The 21,994-nt window shown below is 34.1% G+C and overlaps 1 long non-coding RNA gene across 1 annotated transcript in view; it reads left to right on the plus strand.

The window, feature by feature from the left end:
* The window catches only part of LOC103093522 (uncharacterized), a 96,814-nt gene that overhangs the window by 36,579 nt on the left and 38,241 nt on the right, over nucleotides 1–21,994 (plus strand). Inside the window, exon 2 of the long non-coding RNA XR_008912956.1 lies at nucleotides 18,777–18,989. This is a non-coding gene — a long non-coding RNA (uncharacterized LOC103093522). The remainder of the gene's footprint in view (nucleotides 1–18,776; nucleotides 18,990–21,994) is intronic.

A 21,994-nucleotide genomic window follows, 5' to 3' on the forward strand; every position in this document is an offset into this window, starting at 1 on the left:
ATTTTCTTTTCTTCCCCCCGCAACCCCCATAGCCGACGCGTGATTCCACTGGGGTACCACATATGTTCTTGATTCGAACCCATTACCATGTTGTTAGTATTTGCATTAGAGTGTTCCTTTAGAGTCTCTCTTCTGTCATGTTCCCTCAACCTCCATAGTCAGGCAGTTGCTTTTCCTCGGGGTTTCTACTCCCACAGTTTGTCCTCTGCTTATGAATAGTGATTTTTCTCCTAGATCCCTGCAGATTGTTCAGGGACATTACGCCGCCACTAATGGAGAAGTCCATTACGTTGGATTATACCACAGTGTATTAGTCTCTGTGTACAATGTTTTCCTGGTTCTGCTCCTTTTGCTCTGCATCACTTCCTGGAGGTTGTTCCAGTCTCCATGGAATTCCTCTACTTTATTTTTCCTTTGAGCACAAAAGTATTCCATCACCAACATATACCACAATTTTTTCAGCCATTCCCCAATTGATGGGCTAGCTTGTTCTCCAATTTTTGGCCACCACAAAGAGCGCAGCTATGAATATTCTTGTACAAGTCTTTTTCTCCATTATCACTGGGGTACAGACACAGCAGTGCTATGGCTGGATCAAAGGGTAGACATTCTTTTATCGCCGTTTGGGCATAGTTCCAAATTGCCCTCCAGAATGGTTGGATCAGTTCTCAACTCCACCAGCAATGAATTAATGTCCCTACTTTGCCACATCCCCTCCAGCATTCATTACTTTCCTTTGCTGTTATGTTAGCCAATCTGCTAGGTGTGAGGTGATACCTCAGAGTTGTTTTTATTTGCGTCTCTCTGATTATAAGTGATTTAGAGCACTTCTTCATGTGCTTATTAATAGTTTTGATTTCTTTATCTGAAAACTGCCTATCCATGTCCCTTGCCCATTTATCAATTGGAGAATGGCTTGGTTTTTTGATTTAGCTCTTTATAAATTTGAGTAATTAAACCTTTGTCAGAGGTTTCTATGAAGATTTTTTTCCAGTTTGTTGTTTCCCTTCTGATTTTAATTACATTGGTTTTGTTTGTACAAAAGCTTTTTATTTTGATGTAGTCAAAATTATTTATTTTACATTTTGTGATTCTTTCTATGTCTTGCTTCGTTTTAAAGTCTTTCCCCTCCCAAAGGTCGGACATGTATACTATTCTGTGTTTACCCAATTTACTTATGGTTTCTTCTTTATGTTTAAGTCTTTCACCCATTTTGAATTTATCTTGGTGTAGGGTGTGAGGTGTTGATCAATTCCTAATCTCTCCCACACTGTCTTCCAATTTTCCCAGGAGTTTTTATCGAATAGTGGATTTTTGTCCAAAGACTGGGATCTTTGGGTTTATCATATACTGTCTTGCTGAAGTCTCTTGCCCCCAGTCTATTCCACTGATCCCCCTTTCTGTCTCTTAGCCAGTAACAAATTGTTTTGATGACTGCTGCTTTGTAATATAGTTTAATGCCTGGGACTGCAAGGCCCCCATAATTTCTGTTTTTTTTTTCATTATTTCCATGGATATCCTTGATCCTTTGTTCTTCCAAATGAACTTTGTTATGTTTTTTTCTAAATCAGTAAGTAATTTTTTGAGAGTTCAGTGGGTATGGCACTAAATAGATAAATAAGTTTGGGTAGGATGGTCATTTTTATTTTATTGGCTCGTCCTATCCATGAGCAGTTAATGTTTTTCCAATTGCTCAAGTCTAGTTTTAGTTGTGTGGAGAGTGTTTTGTAGTTGTGTTCATATAGTTCCTGTGTTTGTCTCGGGAGATAGATTCCTAGATATTTTATTTTGTCTAAGGTGATTTTGAATGGGATTTCTCTTTCTAGTTTTTGCTGCTGAGCTGTGTTGGAGATATATAGAAATGCTGATGACTTATGTGGGTTTATTTTGTATCCTGCAACTTTGCTAAAGTTGTTGATTATTTCAATTAGCTTTTTGGTTGAATCTCTAGGATTCTTTAAGTAGACCATCATGTCATCTGCAAAGAGTGATAACTTGGTCTCCTCTTTGCCTATTTTGATATCTTCAATTTCTTTTTCTTTTCTAATTGCTACTGCTAGTGTTTCTAGTACAATGTCAAATAGTAGAGGGGATAATGGGCATCGTTGTTTCACTCCTGATCTTATTGGGAATGCATCTAGTTTATCCCCATTGCAGATGATGTTTGCTGGTGATTTTAGATATATCCTGTTTATTTTTTTTAGGAAAGACCCTTCTATTCCTATGCTTTCTAGTGTTTTTAATAGGAATTGGTGTTTTATTTTATGAAAGGCTTTTTCTGCCTCTATTGAGAGAATCACATGATTTTTGTCAGTTTGCTTGTTGATATGGTCAATTATGTGGATGGTTTTCCTAATATTAAACCAGCCCTCCATCCCTGGAATAAATCCTACTTGATTATAGTGAATGACCCCCCTGATCACTTGCTGAAGTCTTTTTGCTAGTATCCTGTTTAAGATTTTTGCATCTATGTTCATTAAGGAGATTGGTCTATAGTTTTCTTCCTACATTTTTGACCTGCCCAGCTTCAGAATCAGTACCATGTTTGTGTCATAAAAGGAATTTGGTAGAACTCTCTCTTTGCCTATTATGTCAAATAGTTTGTATAGTATTGGGATTAGTTGTTCTTTGTATGTTTGATTGAATTCACTTGTGATTCCATCTGGGCCTGGGGATTTTTTCTTTGGGAGTTCTTGATGGCCTGTTGGAATTCATTTTCTGAAATGAAATTATTTAAGAATTCAATTTCTTCTTCTGTTAGTCTAGGCAATTTGTATTTTTGTAAGTTTTTGTCCATATTGCCTAGATTGGTACATCTACTGCCATATAATTGGGCAAAATATTTTTTTAATGATTGCCTTAATTTATTTTTCATTGGAGGGAAGGTCCCCCTTTTCATCTATGATACTACTAATTTACTTTTCTTCTCTCCTTTTTTAAATTAGATTGACCAGTAATTTGTCTATCTTGTTTGTTTTTGCAAAGTGCCAGCTTCTTCTCTTATTTATTATTTCAATAGTTCTATCACTTTCAATTTTATTAATTTCTCCCTTAATTTTTAGGATTTATAATTTGGTTTTCAATTTGTTTGCTTTTAAGTTTTTTGATTTGCATTTCCAATTCATTGATCTCTGACCTCCCTAATCTGTTAATATGTACACTCAGGGATATGAATTTTCCTCTGATTACTGCTTTGCCTGCATCCCATAAGGTTAGAAAGGATATCTCACCATTGTCATTTTCTTCAATGAAATTATTAATTGTTTCTATGATTTGTTCTCTAACTAATCGATTTTGGAGCATTATATTATTTAATTATTAATTGATTTTTTATTTTGCTCTCCATGTACCCTTAGTGATCATTATTTTTATTGCTTTATGATCAGAAAAGGTTGCATTAATTAATTATGCTTTTCTGCATTTGTATGCCATGTTTTTATGACCTTGTATATTGTCAATCTTTGTGAATGTGCCATGTGATGCTGAAAGGAAGGTGTATTCCTTTTTGTTCCTATTTATTTTTTACATATATCTATTAACTCTAATTTTTCTAAGATTTTATTCTCCTCTTTTACCTCTTATTTATTTATTTATTTGATTTATCTAAATTTGATAGTGGTTGGTTCAGATCTCCCCCCAGTATAGTTTTATTATCTATTTCCTCCTTCAATTTTATTTGTTTCTCCATTAGAAATTTTGGTGCTATACCATTTGTTGCATATATGTTGATTAGTGAAATTTCCTCATTGTCTATACTGCCTTTTATCAGGATATGTTTACATTCCCTATCCCTTTTAATCAGGTTCATTTTTGTTTTGGCTTTGTCAGATATCATTATTGCTACTCCTGCCTTCTTACTGTCAGTTGAGGCCCAATAGGTCCTACTCCAACCTTTAATTCTAAACTTGTGAGTATCTACCGTTCTCATATGTGTTTTTTGAAGATTGTCATATGTGAATTCCCCAGCAATTTGATATTTTCCCCTAATTCTGACCTTTCTTCTTTTACTATAACCTTTTAAACCAGTGATTTATTTTAAATCAGTTCCCCTTGTCCCCTCACTTGTTATGTTTCCCTTTCTGGCCCCTCCCTTTTTGTTCCCTTCCCCTCCCCCCTCTCTTTCCCTACCTTTTTTACTCCCTCCCCACAGCCCCCCTTAGTTTCCCCTCTCCCTTGCCTAGTTGGATTTGATATAATTCAATATCCCAATGGATCTAGATGCTCTTCCCTCTCAGAGTTGATTTCACTGAGAGTAAGGTTTAAGTAATACCTATTAGCACTCCTTTCCTCTCCTTCTTATGAGAGAATTTTTCCCCTTCCCCTTCCCGTGTGTATCTTTGTGTGACAAAGATTATTCTATTCAATTTATTTCTATTTCTTCAAGTATATCTTAGTACCCTCATTGATTCCCCCCCTTATCTTTCTTTTTGCCCCCCCTCCAAATCATGTTAATACCCTGATCTTTCTCTATGAGTGATTCTTCTGGTTACTCTATTGCTTTTTGAATGTTACACATAATATTTCCCCCATATGTTAATATATACATAATTTGATCTAATTATAGCCCTTATAGAAGAGAGTTTGAATAAAAGAATGAAAAAAGACAATCTTCTCCTTTTTCCTTTCTTTAATATTTACCTTTTCATTTTTCTTTTGCTCTTTGTGTTTGGATGTCAAACTTTCCACTGAGTTCTGGTCTTTTCTTTGCAAATATTTGGAAATCTCCTATTTTGTTGAATGCCCATACTTTTCCCTGGAAGTATATAGTCAGTTTTGCTGGGTAGTTGATTCTTGGTTGGAGACCCAGCTCTCTTGCCTTTCTAAATATCATGTTCCATGCTTTGCGGTCTCTTAGTATGTTAGCCACTAAGTCATGTGTGATCCTTATGGGAGCCCCCCTATATCTGAATCTCCTCTTCTTGGCTTCTTGTAGGATTTTCTCCTTTTCTTGGAAGCTCTTGAATTTGGCAATTACATTCCTGGGGGTTGTCTTTTGGGGATTTAGTATAGAGGGTGTTCTATGAACCCTTTCTATTTCTATTTTTCCCCCTTGTTTGAGAATATCCGGGCAATTCTCTTTGATGGTTTATTGTAGTATGGCATCGAGATTTTTTTTAATCTCTGGTTTTTCAGGTAGACCAATGATTCTCAGATTTTCTCTCCTTCCTCCGTTTTCCTGATCTGTCACCTTGTCTTAGAGATATTTTATGTTTTCTTCTAATTTATTAATTTTTTGACTTTGCTTTATTAATTCTTGCTGTTTTGCAATATCATTGGTTTCCAGTTGCTCAATTCTGGTCCTTAAGGCTTGGTTTTCTGCTTTAATTTTTTGGCATTTATCTGTAATTTTTTGGTTCTCTAATATAATTTGTTGGTTTTCTCTTTGAACCATTTCCCTCTTCTCTTTCCAAAGGGCTTGCATCTTTCTGATGATGAGCTCCATTTGAGACTCTTCTAGGGCTTGTGGACAATTTTCATTTTTTTTCGGTTTTGCCTTCATTTGACTTTCATCCAGTATTTCCTCTGTAGCCTGGGTTTTTCCTCCATAAAAAGTTTAGAGGGTGACAGTTTTCTTTTTTTGATTTCTTGCTGGGATTTTGAAGCTCCTGTGCACAGTTAGCCATTTTTTCTGGATGTTTTCAATTCACTCTTTAGTCAGAATCAGAGTGTGCTGAGCAGGGTATTGTTTTGTTTTTTTGTGTATGGAGTTAGTGAGCAGGCTCTCAGTTTTCCTCAGTCCTTTGCAGCTTTAATTGGTACCTTACTCCAGGGGGTGTTCAGTGTCTGCACTCTCTTGCCTGCCTGGTTTTCCAGTTTATTTCCTTTTGGGGGTGGGTTCCCAGAAGACCTGGTTAATTTCCAAAGACCCCAAAACCACTCCCTGTTTGTTCCAGAGGGACTACTTTCTCATACCCTGGCTCTGGTGGGCACTGGCTCTGGGCACCTGAAGTCTGCTCTCTCTCATGTCTTGAGTTTTTCTGCCTAGCTGCCTTTGGGTGGGGGGGGATGCCCTGCTGTTCTAGTCAGCTCACAAGGGCGCAGAAGTGCCCTCTCCTCGCTTCAGAGGCTCCTCTTGCTCATTTGTCTCAGCTTGGGTTAGCCTAGGCTCTGGCCTTATAGGTCGGGGTGGGGCAGGCTGGATCCACTCGAGTTTGCATTTGGGTGGAAGCCCTTTCTCCCTCTTATAGGCTGGTAGAGCCTCAATCCCATGCACCTTCACTGCTGGTCCCCACTCTAAAGCTCCTCTGCTCTTCTGATATAGATTCTTAAGGTCTTTTGGGGGTTGATCATTATTGGTGTATGTTGGTGTGTGGCAGGGAGAGTGAGTAAGCCATGTTTAGCTGGCTGCCATACTTATCTGGAAGTTCATTTCTTGTTTTCTTAATAAAAAATGAGGATGTATTTTGTCAATGTTTTTTTTTCTGTATCTGCTAATATAATCATATTTTTGTTGATTTTTAAAATTGATATAGTCAATTATTCTTGTACTTTTCCCAATATTGTACCAGTAATGCACTTCTGGCATATATTTCACCTAGTCATAGTACATGATCTTTCTGATATATTTCTCTAATTTACTTGCTAGTTTTTCTTTTAATATTTGGTCTAGGATATTCTTTCTCTGCCTTTGTTCTTTCTGGAATAGGTGTTAAAATTATTTATGTTATTAAAAGAATTTGGTAGATCTTCACCTATTTTTCAATTAGAATATAATATATTATAATTAATTATACTTTAAATCTTTTGTAGAATTCACTTTGTTAATTCATCTAGAGATTTTTTCCTTAGGTAACTCATCGATGGATTTTTAAATTAATTTTTAAAAATAGATGTTTAATTATATTCAATTTATATTTTTAAAATATCCATTTCACTTATACTATCAGTTTTATTATTATATGATTGGGCAAAATCACTTCAATATTTGTTTTTATTTAATCTTCATTGGTAATGAAGCCACTCTTAATTTTTGATATGAATAATTTGACTTTCTTCTGCTGTTTTAAAAATAAAATTTAAGTTTAACTCTTTTTCTTTTTTCATGAAACCAAGTGCTAGTCATATTTTATTAATTTTTACTTTTTTTTCATCATTTGTATATTGGTGTTGGATTTTAAATTTATTCCCCTACATTTTAAACATCACACACTCAATTCATTGATCTAATCTTCGTTCCTTTATTCATGCAAGAGTTTAGCAATATAATGTTTTCCTTTATTATTGCTTTGGTCGAATCCCCCAAATTTCCAAATTTGCATACATTGTCTCATTGTTGTAATTCTCCTTAATGAAATTATTGATTGTTTATATGATTGATCTTTTGAACTATTTATTATTTAGGATTAGTTTTTTTCAATCCAATTTTAATCTATGCTTTCAAAGCCCTCAACTGAATATAATTTCTAACATTTTGGTCTGAAAAGGATTAATTTAATAATACTCCTTTTCTGCATGTATTTGTGATGTTTTTAATTCCTTCATATAGGTCACCTTTTTGCGAAGTGGCCATGCACAGTTGAAATATATAGAAATATATATGTATATATATATATATATATATATATATGATAGAAATATATATGTATATATATAATCTCTTTATTTTCCCATTTAGTTTTCTCCAGAGGTCTGTGATATCTAAATTACTTAAAATATCACTCATTTCTTTAATTTCTTTATTATGATTTAATGATTATAATTATCCATTTCTAAGAAGAAAAAGTTAAGATCATCCAAAGTATAGTTTTAAAGTGTATTTGTTCCTATAACTTTACATTTCATCTAAGAATTTGAATTGTCCACCTTATTTATAGTTCATATATTTTAATTATTGAAATTATTTTCCCCCCGTGGTGTCTTTTAGCAAGATGTGGTTTCCCTTTTCATCTCTTTTAATTATTTATTTTCCTTTTGTTTTGTCTGATATTATCATTCCTACCCCTGCCTGTTTTTTATATCAGTTGAAACAATTGATTCTGCTCCAGTGCCTTTTTTCAACTGCATGTGTCTTCCTGTTTCAAACATATATCTTATATATATATATGTATATATATATATAATATGTATATATATAATATTGTATTATTGTATTATATATGTTATATATAATACAATACATTGTATTTATATATATATATAATATTGTGCATGTACACACACATATATATTGTATTATTGTATTTTGATTTCTAATCCATCCTGACATCTGCTTCTGGTTTATGGGTGAAATCATTTTATTAACATTCACAATTGTGGTTAATCACTATATATTTCCTCTACCATTTTATATTCTGTTTATTCTTTTCTTTCTCTTTTTATTCTGACCCATCTAAAAATTTTACCTTGCTCTTGACTACTGCCATCCTTAAACTTTCTTTCCTTTTATCATCCCTCACCCCAAATTTTTTATTCCCTTCAACTCCTACTATATACACTCATACCTTTATGTATATGCATACATATAATATATATACACATATGTACATGTATACACATATTCAATAGAGCATAGAAATCTATCTTTGAACTGATCTATATTACAATATAGATTAAATATATACATAATATATAGATATAATAGACATTATATGTGTATACATATAGATAAAATTATATATATGCATATATATATACACATATACATATTTACACAATCTCCCCTCTTCAGATCACTCCTGATGACAATGAGTTTTAACACTGACCACCACTTCCCCCCATTTTCCAATCTGCTGGAAATGTTTTTTTTTCCTTTTAACTCTCTTATATGAGATAAATTCTTGCTGGGAGCCATCAGGCCACTATGTCTTCACGGTCACTCATGGAAGACAGTACATCGCAAAGTGGCTCCTTGGCAGAATGGAATTGCCCATTCAGCCCCCTTTGTATGACTTCTCTTATCAACATCCCTTACTAATTAAACTGACATGATTATTTTTGTTTCCCTAGTCTCAGAAGGAGTAATATAAGAGCAAAATGCTTGCACCAAAAGACCAGACTCATAAAACCAAACCCAAAAGACCATCATGGCTTAACTTTTGCTCAGGTATATAATTCCTAGCAAAAGTTGTGCCTACAAAGCCATGTCCAGAAATCCTCCATTCCCATGTACAGAAACTTATTCTCCTAAGCCAGTACATAAATCATTCATAAGGAGAGGCTTGTACAAAATGCTTTGGTATACCATGCCTCATTATGCCCCTGTGATTTGATTTACTGAACAAAACCTTTCCTGAAAAATTCCCCAAACCCTGAAAAATGACTAGTACCCCCTTTGATCCCTCCACTTTATTGTTGATTGTCTCCAGAATTTCTGGTTGATCATCTGTTTTTATCAAAGGTAATAAGTGATTTTCCTTGATTGTCTGTAAGCCCAAGCTCTGCACAGGTTAATGAGAAAATTAAGCCACCTGTCATGAAATCATTACTCTTGTGCAAAAATTTGTATATCCTGTCAGAATCAATGGTTACAATACAAGTGTATAGAATTATCTCAGAATGTTAATCAAACAATTTGTTAAAAGTTAATGTATTACTTATCCAATTATCTTTATTTGAATACATATGTTGAATAATGTAACTATGTACCAAGAAAATGGGTGTAAAAGTAAAAGCTAAACCTGGGCATTGTAAAGCAGCTACTTTATGCAGAGCTTTGCCCCAGGCAGATACACATATAGCTACCTTCAATCATTCTTTTCCTACTTGCCTTCACACCTCTCTGAAATCCCCAAAGCCATGAACTAGGCAGGTCCTGAGCTCTTGGCAAATTCTCTTTGTCCCTTACTCCTTCTCCAAGTGTATACCTCTTATCACATTTTTTTTGTTTTTTTTTTTTCAAATCTTCCCAATATAATCAACAGATAGTCATACTGTTTGTCTATGTTGACTCCTAATTTCCTTAAGAATGAAATTTTTTTTTGATTTATAATTATCATCTTCCCATGTAGGAATATACATAGCATTATTAATTACCTTATGGTTGCTTTTGTAAGTTTACCTTTTTATGCATCCCTTGAAACTTGTATTTGAATGTCAGATTTTCTATCCATCTCTACTCTTTTCATCAGGAATGACTGAAAATCTTCTGTTTCATTAGATATATTGCCACCCCCACCGCCCAGATTATACAGTTTTGCTGGATGGATGATTCTTGGATATAATAATAGATTCTTTGTTTTCCAGAATATCCTATTCCAAGCTATTTGCTCTTCTAATATAGACGTTAATTTTGTGTATTCTGACTCTGTTTCCATGATGTTTGAATGATTTCTTTCTCACTTGCAATATTTTTTCCTTAAACTGAGAGTTCTGGAATTTCGCTATAATTTTCCTAGGAGTTTTCATTTGGGAATTTCTTTCAGGAGATGATCAGTAGATTCTTTAAATTTCTATTGTGTTGTTTTGTTTTGTTTTTTGTCTTAGGATACCAGGTCAATTTTCCTTGATTATTTATTGAAATGTGATTTCTACACTCTTTCTTTGATTATGCATTTGAAATAGGCAAATAATTCTTAAATGACCTCTCCTTGAACTGTTTTCTAAGTCAGTTGATTCTCCTATGGGATATTTTCCTTTTCCTTTTATATTTTTAATATTTTTATTTTGTGTTTTTTTATTTCTTGATATTTCTTGGAATCATTGGCTTCCTTGTTTTAAAAAATATTTTTTTTTTCTGTGTGCTTTTTACTTCTCTTACCATTTGGTCAATTTTGCTATTTAAGAATTTTTTTTTCCTCCACTTAGGCTTTGTTCTAATATTATCATTTTCTTTTTTGAAGATATTATTTTCTTCTGTTTTGTGCTTTTCCTAACAAGCTATTGTCTTTCCTAAATTCTTGCATTATTATCACTTATTTTCCCATTTTCCCCTCCGCTACTTTTATCTTTCTTTTATTCTTCTTAGAATTCTTCTTAGGCTTATATCTATTTAGTGTTTTATTCTTTATTCCTTTGTAATTGTTTTCACATTATCATCTTCAGAGTTTGTGTCTTGACTGATATCATCTGTCTCTATATTGACTTTTCATGTTTTTTTTTCTTTTATTGATTTGTTTACTCATTTCCCAGCCTGTTTTTGACTGAGTTTTATTTTAAAGTTGTGTTTTGCTCACTTAATGGTTTTGAAGTGCTGTTGTAAGCTTTAGATTTTCCAAGCTGCTATTTTCAGTGCTAGTTCTCACATCTATGTTTTTTCAGTGCTTTGTAGGTGGTGTGAATTAGTAGTTAGGGGCATTACCCTCTTGGTTTGCATTCTGTCATTTATCAAGAAATCACCTTTCTTCCCCTGAAGCCATAGGCACCAGTACTTCCCTCCATCCTGGGACTGAGGCCCAGAATTATATAATGGAGTGGCCAACCAACTCCCATTTTTGTGTCTTATGTCAATTCAATTTCCCCTATAATTTCTTTCTGACCAATTAGCCATTCCCCTTACTATCTCATGACTGAGATCTCAAAAACGTGTTGCTGTAACTTTTTTAGTCATCCCCAAGGCCCACTACTGGTTTTTCCATGCTGCTTTATGTGCACTGGGTCAGTACATACTCCAATGTCATAGACCTCTCTTTCTAAATTTCTCAATTTTCTTGGACTGCAAAAAATATCTCAACCTGACCTTTATTTTTGGCTATGCCACACAAGAATGCAACTTGACATACTTTTTTAAAGATTTTGGGATGAGAATGTTAAGACAGTTTCGTTAGGATGCTACATCTGCTTTGCCTTGTGGACTCTACCTTCCATGTTCAATACAATTCAAATGTTTTAGAAAAATGTTTTAAAAAATGGAGGGGAGAAGTGAGGATGATAGAAAAATAGAAAGAAGGATAGTTCACTTTGTCATCTTTTGTTTGAGACCAAGATTGTCATCATTACATAACATTTTCTTATATTATTTTTTAAATTCATATAACTTTAGTCATATAGATTATTTTTGTGGTTCTGCTTACTTCATTATAAATTATTTAATTGAAAACTTTCCATTTTCTTGGATTTTTTATAATCCTAATTTTTTTTAATCAGTAATAGTTTATAACAAATTGCAGTTTTCTTAGTGATTTTCAGTTTGCTAGGTACTTGGTTTTCAGTTCTTTAATATCACAAAACACACTGCTATGAATATTTTAGCATATAATAATAGGAATGATAAATGATAATATTTATATTGATTTTCATGAGTAGCATTTATATGGCCCTTTAAGCTTTGCCACGCCTTTACATACTTTACTCATACCATCCCTACACATTTGTGGAGTATATTTTATTAACATCCCCACTGTATAGATAAAACTGAAGTATAGCTTGGTTAAATAATTTGCCTAAAGTCACATACCTCTTCTGTCTCTGAGGCAAGAAAAAGACTCAGGTCTTCCTGAATCAGATTTAATACCTTCCTTTAATTTTAGGGTTTTTTTAATTTGTTTTTTAATAACCTTTACCTTCCATCTTAGAATTAATGCTTTGTATTGGTTCTAAGTCAGAAGAGTGGTAAGGACTAGGCAATGGGGGTTAAGTGACATGGCCTGGGTCACACAGCTGGGAGGTGTCTGAGGCCATATTTGAACTGAGGACCTCCTGTCTCTAGGCCTGGCTCTCAATCCACTGAGTCACCTAGCTGCCCCCCAAACCTGCCTCTTTTAGTTTTTGATGATTTCTGGGTGAAAGAGCCTTAGTCAAAATTTATATTCATATTTTAGGATTGTTTGATTAATTTACAAAATCATCCAACATCACATTAGTTTCTTTGTACATCCTATACAAATCTACATGTTTCTATCTTTAATAACTGATCATTTGTTAAGCATCTGGTGAAGCCCCAGAAGTATTTAAATTTATCTTTTTAAAAATCTTAAATCTCTTTTATGATGAATATTTTATTAAATATTATTTTGAGAATTTCTTCGTGTCTTTTGACTATTATATGCTGGAGAATATCTCTCCATTTTACATTTTTGTGTAAATTCTTCACTCAGACAGTTATTTATCTGACTTTTGTCAGTGGTATTTGAGTCTTTTTCCCAATTTGACACAAAATTGATAAATGTTCCCTTCCTATCCCAGCAGCATTGATTTTATATTTTCCTCTAGGTTTTGAGTATTCAATTGTCTGTTCATAGTGTTTCTAAGTACCTTATTGCTCCTTCTTGGACTCTTTTGCTGGATATACATTTAAATACTCCCTTTAATCATGGATATCTCAAAGGACATTTTCCTGGGCCCTCTTCTCTTCTCTCTATACCATTCCACTGATGATCTCTCTATCCTGATGATTTCCAAAACTTCTTGTCAAAACAATTTGACTTTTATTTTCACATTTTTATATTTCTATTAGACAACTGAAACTGGATGTGCTGTAGACATCTTAAACTCAACATGTTCCTAACTGAACTCATAATCTTACCTGAGAAACCCTGTCTTTTCCCAAACTTGCTTGTTACTGGCAGTCACAGTTCTCTCAGGGGACAAGGCTTACAGCATAAGCAACATTTCAACTTCATTACATATCACTATCTCCCAGAAACAATCTATTGCAAGACCTATTGATTTTACCTTTACAATCATCTTCTTTTGTTTCTTTTTTTTTTCTTAATATAATTTATCCCCAAGTATCCCAGGCCCTCCTTACCCTCCTTGAATCACAGAAAGAATTATCCAGGAGACAGACATGCTCATAAAAATTAAATCTTTATTGTTTCCACCTTTCAATTTATTCTCTGGAGCTAACAGTCACAATTTATTCTTCCAGTATTCGTCCTGTAATTTTGTATGATGTTCTCTTGGACCTACTCCTTTCACTATTCTTTATCTCATTTAGTTATTTCAAATTTTTTTTTAAATTAGTCTATTCTTCATTTCTTATGGAGTAGTATTATACCATCACAATCATATACCACAATTTGTTTAGCCATTCCTCAGTTTCCAATGCTTTCCTATCACACGGAGAGGTACTATAAACATTTTGGAACATAGTTTCTTTTCCTTTTTTCCATGATTTCCTGGGGAAACATAGAGTAACAGTATTAATTAAATTTTATAACTTTCTGGGTGCAATCCCAAATTCCTCTCCAAAATGCTTAGATCACTTCATAGTTCTAACAACAATCTATTAATGTAATAATTTTCAGATATATTCACTTCTCTCCACCTTCCACTGCCTGAATTCTGTACCTTAATCCTTATGCCTGGACTCCTGAAATAATTTGCTAAAGGGTTATCCTTCCACAATTCTCTCCATGTTTTCTTTCATTTTCCACTCAGTAAACAAAGTAAATTTCCTACAACTCAAGTCTGACCATTTCACTCCCCTTCCCAGTAACCACCAGTGACTTTCTATCACTTTTATCAATTACATATTCCTTTCGAATTCCGTCGTTTGGTATTCAAAGCCATTCAAAATCTAGTGGTCTCCTCTATGTCTTTCCATTCTTTTTATACTTCCTACCACACTACAAACCTGTTTGTTATTCTTACGCCTTTAAACCACACAGCCCCCACATACTTTTTGATTCATTGATCTAGTCTGCTAGTTGTGCCTCACTAAAGTGACTCTATTTCTAAGTTCCAGATATTTTGAATGGCTGGTCCCTCTCCTTATCTCCACCTTTTGGTTTTCCTGGCTTTCTCGAAGTCCAGCTAAAATCTCATTTTCTATAGTAAGCCTTTCTTGATTCTTTTTTTTTTATTCAAGTGCTTCCACTCTTTTGATTATTCTCTTTATCCTTTATAAAGCTTGTTTGTGCATAGTTGTTTGAATTGTATCTCTTTCATTTGATTATGAAGTCCTCATGTGTGGTACTGTCTTTTGCCTTTCTTTATATCTCAAGTAATAATTCCTGTGCCTGGATCAAAGCACATACTTATTGACTGGCTTACTGATTGACAAAATCTTAAATTTTTTTTTTATGTAATCCTAATTGTCTCTTTTAAGGTAATCTCTATTTCTTGTTTCATTATAAAATCCTTCCAACAATCATAGGTATGAATGACATCTACTTCTGTTTTCTTCTATTTTTTCTTTTTATATTGTAATTACTTATATATAGATTTCAATGGTATATATTTACTGAATCCAATGAAATTACATCCAATCAACCAGGAAGCTTTTAAGTACTTACTGTATTCCAGAACCCATGCTTTCATTCATGACAAATTTCTATAATCTAATGTAAAGGTTAAAATTAATATTCAATAACTATTATATTTTAAAATTTTTATTAAAGTAAAAGTAAAAGAAGTAAAGTAACTTAAAACTAAAAGTAAAAAAAAAAAACTAAAGTAAAAGAACTACCTAAACCCAGCTTGGTCCCAAGAGAAGAGATCGAGAGGGAGGATCTATAGAATTTATAAGACAATAACATGACCATGCAAACATGGAGGCACAGGAAAGGGTAAAAGGTTTCTAGGTAATACAGAAAGGAATTTTGGGTAATGTAGTTTTAGGGGTTCAAGAACTTCCAACTATACACAGAGCAAGTGAACATTGATAATAAGAAAAAAAAAAACAGCAACCAGTTCATACCTTTATGCAGTATGCATTCTAATACTATACACAAAATGGAACGATTTCATTTGCATAGGGAATTCTTGTATGACAGAACTCCCTCTAGTGATATATCTTCCTAGCATCTTCCTTGTGACTCATAAAGAGCTATTTAGAGCAATTGCTCAGAATCCTCAGCTACTGGGACTCAAGTGCAAAATTTAAATCTTAGTTTTAGTAGAGAAGAGATGAACAAATGAAATCTCAAAAAAAAAATATTAAACCTATGGCTAAAACATAATTATTGGTTTCCCCTGCTTACTTAGGCCTTTATTGGAGAATTTCATCTTAGGAGATCCCATTATAATAAGGTGTCAGAAAATGAAGTTTTGATAGAAGTTAAAAAAAGTAAAAAAAATCATCTACCAAATAAGATTTGTGGAAAAAAAGGTGATCATAAGTCTCTATAAAGACTCAACTAGTTTTAAATTAATATTCCAAAATGAAGGCAGGCCTATAGCCTTGGTCTATATGAGAAGACCAAAGGACAAAATACAGTTTTTTTTTTCTCGTTACTTAAAAAAAAACAACACTCTAGTCTCAAATATTTATTAGTTATATGATCTTGAACAAATTATCTTATCTCTGTTTGCTTACATTTTTTGAACAGTAAAGAGGAAAATGATGATGATACCTCCCAGAGCTGTTGTGAGGATCAGAATAATATTATGATTGTGAAGTGCTTGATACAGTGTCAGCCATTAAGTAAACCCTATTTAAATATCATTTCTTGTTGTTGAATCTTTGGTTGGATGATGAATAATTAACTATCCTACATTTTATATCTTTTATAAATAAATGATCAGCAGGCTAGTGGGTTGAATCAAATGGGAGAATTGAGGGAATTATGGAAACTGAGTGAAAAACTGACTCCATCTCATGATTCAGTTTTGAATCTACCATTATCTCCTTTCTACTCAATTATGGGACTAGTTCAGTTTCTGACTGTTGAAAAACATTTTTTTTCATTAATGGGAATTGTGAGAAAATTTTATTACATTGTTTGAACCTAGCTTTGAATGGCTAGGAAGCTAGACCACCTCTCTCTATTGCTTAGGGACCTTTAACCCAAGGACCTAGGTCAGTGATGGAAAAACTTTTAGAGACAGAGGGCAGGATCCCATCCCCAGCCCACTCACCAGATGGAGTGCTATGTCCACCACCCCACCAGAGACCAAGTGCTATTCCCCTCTCCCCCCAGACTCTGAGTACCATGCTTCCCCTTTACCTCAGACAGGGGAGGGAAGAAGTGTTCCCATTGGGCAGAGGGGTAGGTGAATGTCCTCAAGAATCCATAGAGAGGAAGATGAGAGTGACCCAAGCACTCCACTTTTCTCTATCTCTGCTGCCTGTACCACCTCAACCCCTGTGCACTCACCTTGGACTGTGTGGTGGGGGGGGGGGGAGGTGGCATTAAAAAATGTGGTCAGGAACAGTGGAGAGGGGGAAGAGTGCATCTCTGCCCAAGTCCCTCTGCCTTTCTAGTAATGAACTTAGGGGTTTGGAGATAGGAGGGCAGCATGTGTGCCCACAAAGAGCACACTGTGTGCCATCTTTGGCACCTGTGCCATAGGTTTGTCATCACTGACCTAGTTATGCTATCTAGAAACCCAGTTAGATGAAAATATTGAGGTTTCTAATAATTATACATCTCAAATAACTCATATGTTTTATCTGAAAACTGACCCCATACGGGTCAGTCAATTACTTTTTCTTCCTATCTTTTGACTCAATATAGAGCTGGTATATCTTTTTCTGGTGTCAGGGAATTGTACCTTTTTGCTCCCAAGTTGGGAAGTATTTTTAATCTTTCTTCCCATTAGAAATCAGATGGCCTAATCTCACATCCTAGTTGATATCCTGTTAATTGTTTTCTTTTAATGTATAAAATCTATCTTCTGTTGTAATTGGGGTCTAGTGCCAAGCTGAGGAGTCCTCGTCTCAATTTGTTAGATAATTATCATGCATTGCTTAATAAATGGATATACCTGAAGGCTCAAACTTTTTGTTCCTCATCTATTTCAGATTTCACCCATCACAATCACCCTGGAAGTTTCTTCCTCCACTTCTCTACTCGTTATTACCATCCCCATCATGATTTGATCTTGCACATTCAGAAAGACTATCCTTTTTAGCTTACTTTGGTATATGTAGTAAGGTGGTAGTCTAAATTTGATTTCTGCAAAACTGCTTTCTACTTTTCCCAGGTCTTGACCAAAAAAGTGTTGAACTCAAAGGAAAGAAATTTCCTTTGGCTTCAAAGGATCACAAGTTTAAATGTAATGTTTAGGTTTGCCTACGTACTTATATGCTTTCCACATATAATTTTCCCTATAATTATGTGCTTCAGGTTTCTTGCTTAATGAATCTGTTTTCTACTGATCCTACTTTTTCTCATTATTATCAGTTTCAAATAGTTTGGGTGAATTCGGTTCACTTTTTCCTCGTTCTCTCTCTGTGTCATCATATATTCTTTAAGAAATTCTCTCTTCCCTGAAAACAGATACCACCCAGTAGTGTACTACACTCAACTTGAACTGCCACTAGAGAGTCAATTATTAGACTAGGAAGGTAACAATTTTGTTGCTGTTCTTGTTCAGTCAAGTCCAATTTGGCAGTTTCATTTATGCTTGATAAAATCAGAATGTGATTTTGTATTTTGTTGATTAACTAGACAATAAAATAATGTGGACATTATTAATAGTTCAGATTAAACTTTGAAGTAAGCCATGTATGTGTATGTACCACCCCCACACCACAAGGGCTGACTGCTAATCTTTATCAACACGCTACTGCTATAATTCAACATTTGAGAGCAATAAAGACAAAGCAAGTGACTGAATCCCCAAATAGCTGAATCCATGTGACAATATAGACATAGAGAGGGGAAAACTGTCCATGCTTACTTGGAGTAACTAATTTCTAGATTTAGGTAGCAAAAAAAGGTAGAGATTAATTAAAGGACTTTTTCTAACTTTTCAGTATTTGCTTCTCCTAAAACTCAAAAGGACATTGCTGGCATGGTCCTTATTTTCACGTTTCCTTCCTCTGATAGAGCAAGTATTTTTGATATATACTGCTATCCCTTATCAACCAAGGTATCAGCAGGGAAGATAGCCCATTTTCCATGGGAAAATCTAAACTTTAAAATAATTTTCAGTTCACATTCAGTGCTAAAGAAGTTTCAACTATGATTTTTTTTGGTATTTCTTAGTTTTCTTTTTTCCTTTCCTCACAGAGGCCATTCATCCTACTTGAGCTTTAATCAAGAAACAGAATGAAAGGAAATAAAACCTGGGCTGTGGAACAACAAAAGACCATCATTACCATTACCGAGGAATCTCAAACACTATGGCAAGATGAAAACAACCTTCCTGCTAAAGCTGTTAACTGTTATAGAAAATCCCTACTTCCTAACAATGAGCTGCCAGAACGACAATTTCTGCCACAGGTAGGCACTGGAGGCATTATAAAGTAGGTGGGTATGCAGGTGAGGGATCTCAGAACAAAACCTGGTTGAACAATAAGTGGGGAAGAATGGACCCTTTTCCTTGTGTACCAATTTCCCAAGCTCTTTCTCCTTTTTCTCAGAATGCTTACAAAACTGTGGACTCACAGTGATCTCCCCCTTTCTACCTCCATTCCCAAGCAAAAGAAGAATTAGTTTGAAACTTGTGATCCTTTGAAGCCAAAGGAAATGTCTTTCCTTTGAGTTGAACACGCATTCAGAACAGCAGTCTTTTTGCTAAACGATAGTTGGAGTTCCTTTCTCCTATGTACTGTTTGGGAAGGACGAAGGTGTAATTCAAATTTTGAATGGGAAAATTTTAGAGGAGAAGATCTATAGAATGACTGCTTAAGGGTGCCGCTTTGAGTGATATGTGTTCACAGGACTGAGGGCATAATTTGCAAGATGAAAGTATTTCAGGCTGAACAAAGTAAACCTGCAATCACAATATCCTGATTATCCCCAATATGAGCAACTTCCTCCTCAAATCGTAGCCTGCTCTGTAAAGAGTTTTCATATTCAGTTAGCAAATTAAAGGGACATAGATTGGAAACTCTTCCCAGAAAAATACTAGGTCCTTTATGATCATTGTCCTCCCAAAGCCTAGCTTAGAATCTTGTTCATTGAAATGTTAGCATTTAGTAAATACTTACTAAATTGAATCCACAATGATGGTGAGTGATTAAAGATACGACAATTGATAAAAAAAAAAAACAAAAAAACTATAGGACTATTTTTCTCTAAAGCAAAGAAAATAAAGGAAAACTCAATTACATTTTCAAAAAAAAAATACCTCAAGCAAGACATTTAACTTCTCTTTGCTTCAATTTCTTCACCTACAGAAGGATTGGGGATGGATTTGGTAATCATCAAGGCCCCTTAAAGTTCAAGCCTTCTAATTTATTAGCTTAGGATCTGCATAGAAGTTATTAAGTTGAAAAATTCTTTCTATCAGGAAGGCTAGGCTTAGTTATTGTCTCAGGGTCTATGAGAGCCATGCAAGCATCTAACTGCATATATGTGTCCTGTCTTTTCCAACATTCATGCTTCCATTTAGTTATCAAATAAGATATAAAATATAATGTACAAAGTTTAGACCACACAAAATGTTAGCTCTTATTATTCTAGCTGTAAATACCACCATATCAAATGCTCCCAGTAAAAAAAAAAAGTTCCTTTTGTTTGCTGAATTACCCAAAATGACTAGCAAAGTTGCTCAAATAAATCTGGAAAGTCAGCTTTCCCCTTCTATTTTTTATCTTTAGCTTCAATGCAAAATGATTAATTAAGAACATAAGGTCAGCGACCATATTGCTTCTTACTTTACTATTGCCCCATTGCCTAAAACAAGTATTAAAAATTGCTTATCACTTATGTGTTGATTGCCACTCCTCTACAAATAGTAGAAGCTTTACATTTACATAACATATATATACACACAAACACACATATGTACATAATATACCTACATACACTACATAGATAGATGATAGATTTCTTAAATTTAAATTAATTGTTAACTTAAAAGGGGAGAGAGGGATAAATAGTGCCAAAAAGGAAGAGGCACAGATGTCACCTCAGATAGGGTTTTGATTAAAAAATACATTTAAAGTTGAGCCCAACAGTCTTGTTTATTAAGTGATGAGGCTGGTATTAATATAGCAAAACATTTCTGAAAGGCAGAGACAGGTGGCATGTCCCTGAGGATAGCAAAAGTTGAATAAAGTCAAATAAATCAATGAATTGAAAAAAAAAAGTTTAAATAAGAGAGACCAGAAGAAGAGGTTATTACAAGGGAGATAATCATATTTAAGTTCAATGTCAATAATTTCCTGAATGTCAGAGGATAATTAGCCTCACTGGAACCTTGTTATGAAGAGCTAGGAATGCTTCCTAGTTGTAGTTCACACATACACACACAAGCACATATGTGTTTGAATATATAATAGATATATACATTAGGTATACTTTAAGTATAAAAAAGTATGAAAGTATAAAAATACATTTATAGATATGTTTTGTTTTTATGTTATGAAAAAACTGACATTATTCCCACTTTGTGAGAGAGAACAAAGTAAAACGTTAAAAATACCAATATATCATGAGTAACCTCATATATAATAAAAAAAAAAAGGAAAAAATACTTAAATAAGTTTTAGGACAAATGCTGATTTGTATTAACTAAGGGAGTTTCCTCATTGACTGCAATTTCATCTCAACAATGAAATAGCAGGTGTGTTACAAAAATAAAAAATAAGAATAACAATAATAAAAAATGGACCATATTGACATTATTGAAATGGGTGGTATAACTATTTTATCTTCATTTTAAAGATGAAGAAACTAACCTAAATTGTTAATAATAAATTGTTAAATGACTTGTTGAGGCTCATAGAACGATTAATATTTAATTAAATATTAGTATCCAGATTTAAATCCACTTCTTCCTGATTCCAAGTCCAGAGCTCTCTCAATATTGTTTAATATCTGGTTACTCCTCTAGACACTGAAGGAAAGGCAGAGGCAGTGTTTACATAGTTAAAATTGTGTTTGGGATCAATTTAGTTGGGAAGGCAGGTAGATGCAGATCATAGCCTCCTGTGGGTGCAGTCACACTGAAAGTACAGACCAGACTCCTACTTGGAATGGAACCAGAGAGGAATGTTAGTTAATTAGAATGGTCTGACAGTGAAGGGACTTGGGCTGAGGACCCTGGGCAATGTCATTGAAGAACATAGATGATTTCAAGGGAGAAATAATGCCAATGGCCTTAAGAAAGAGGCAACCCCTAGCTTCATGTTGGTATCCTGGGGAACCCACCACTAGCACCATCTTATAGATCTAGTTGAGGGTTACTATTCTGTTTTGTTTCACACACACCCAAATACCAGGGATAATTATTTTCTTTCTGGAGTCATCTGACCCTGATAATCAGCCAAGAATTGTAT

Source organism: Monodelphis domestica, chromosome 6 (genome assembly GCF_027887165.1).
Source record: "Monodelphis domestica isolate mMonDom1 chromosome 6, mMonDom1.pri, whole genome shotgun sequence".
Taxonomy (NCBI): domain Eukaryota; kingdom Metazoa; phylum Chordata; class Mammalia; order Didelphimorphia; family Didelphidae; genus Monodelphis; species Monodelphis domestica.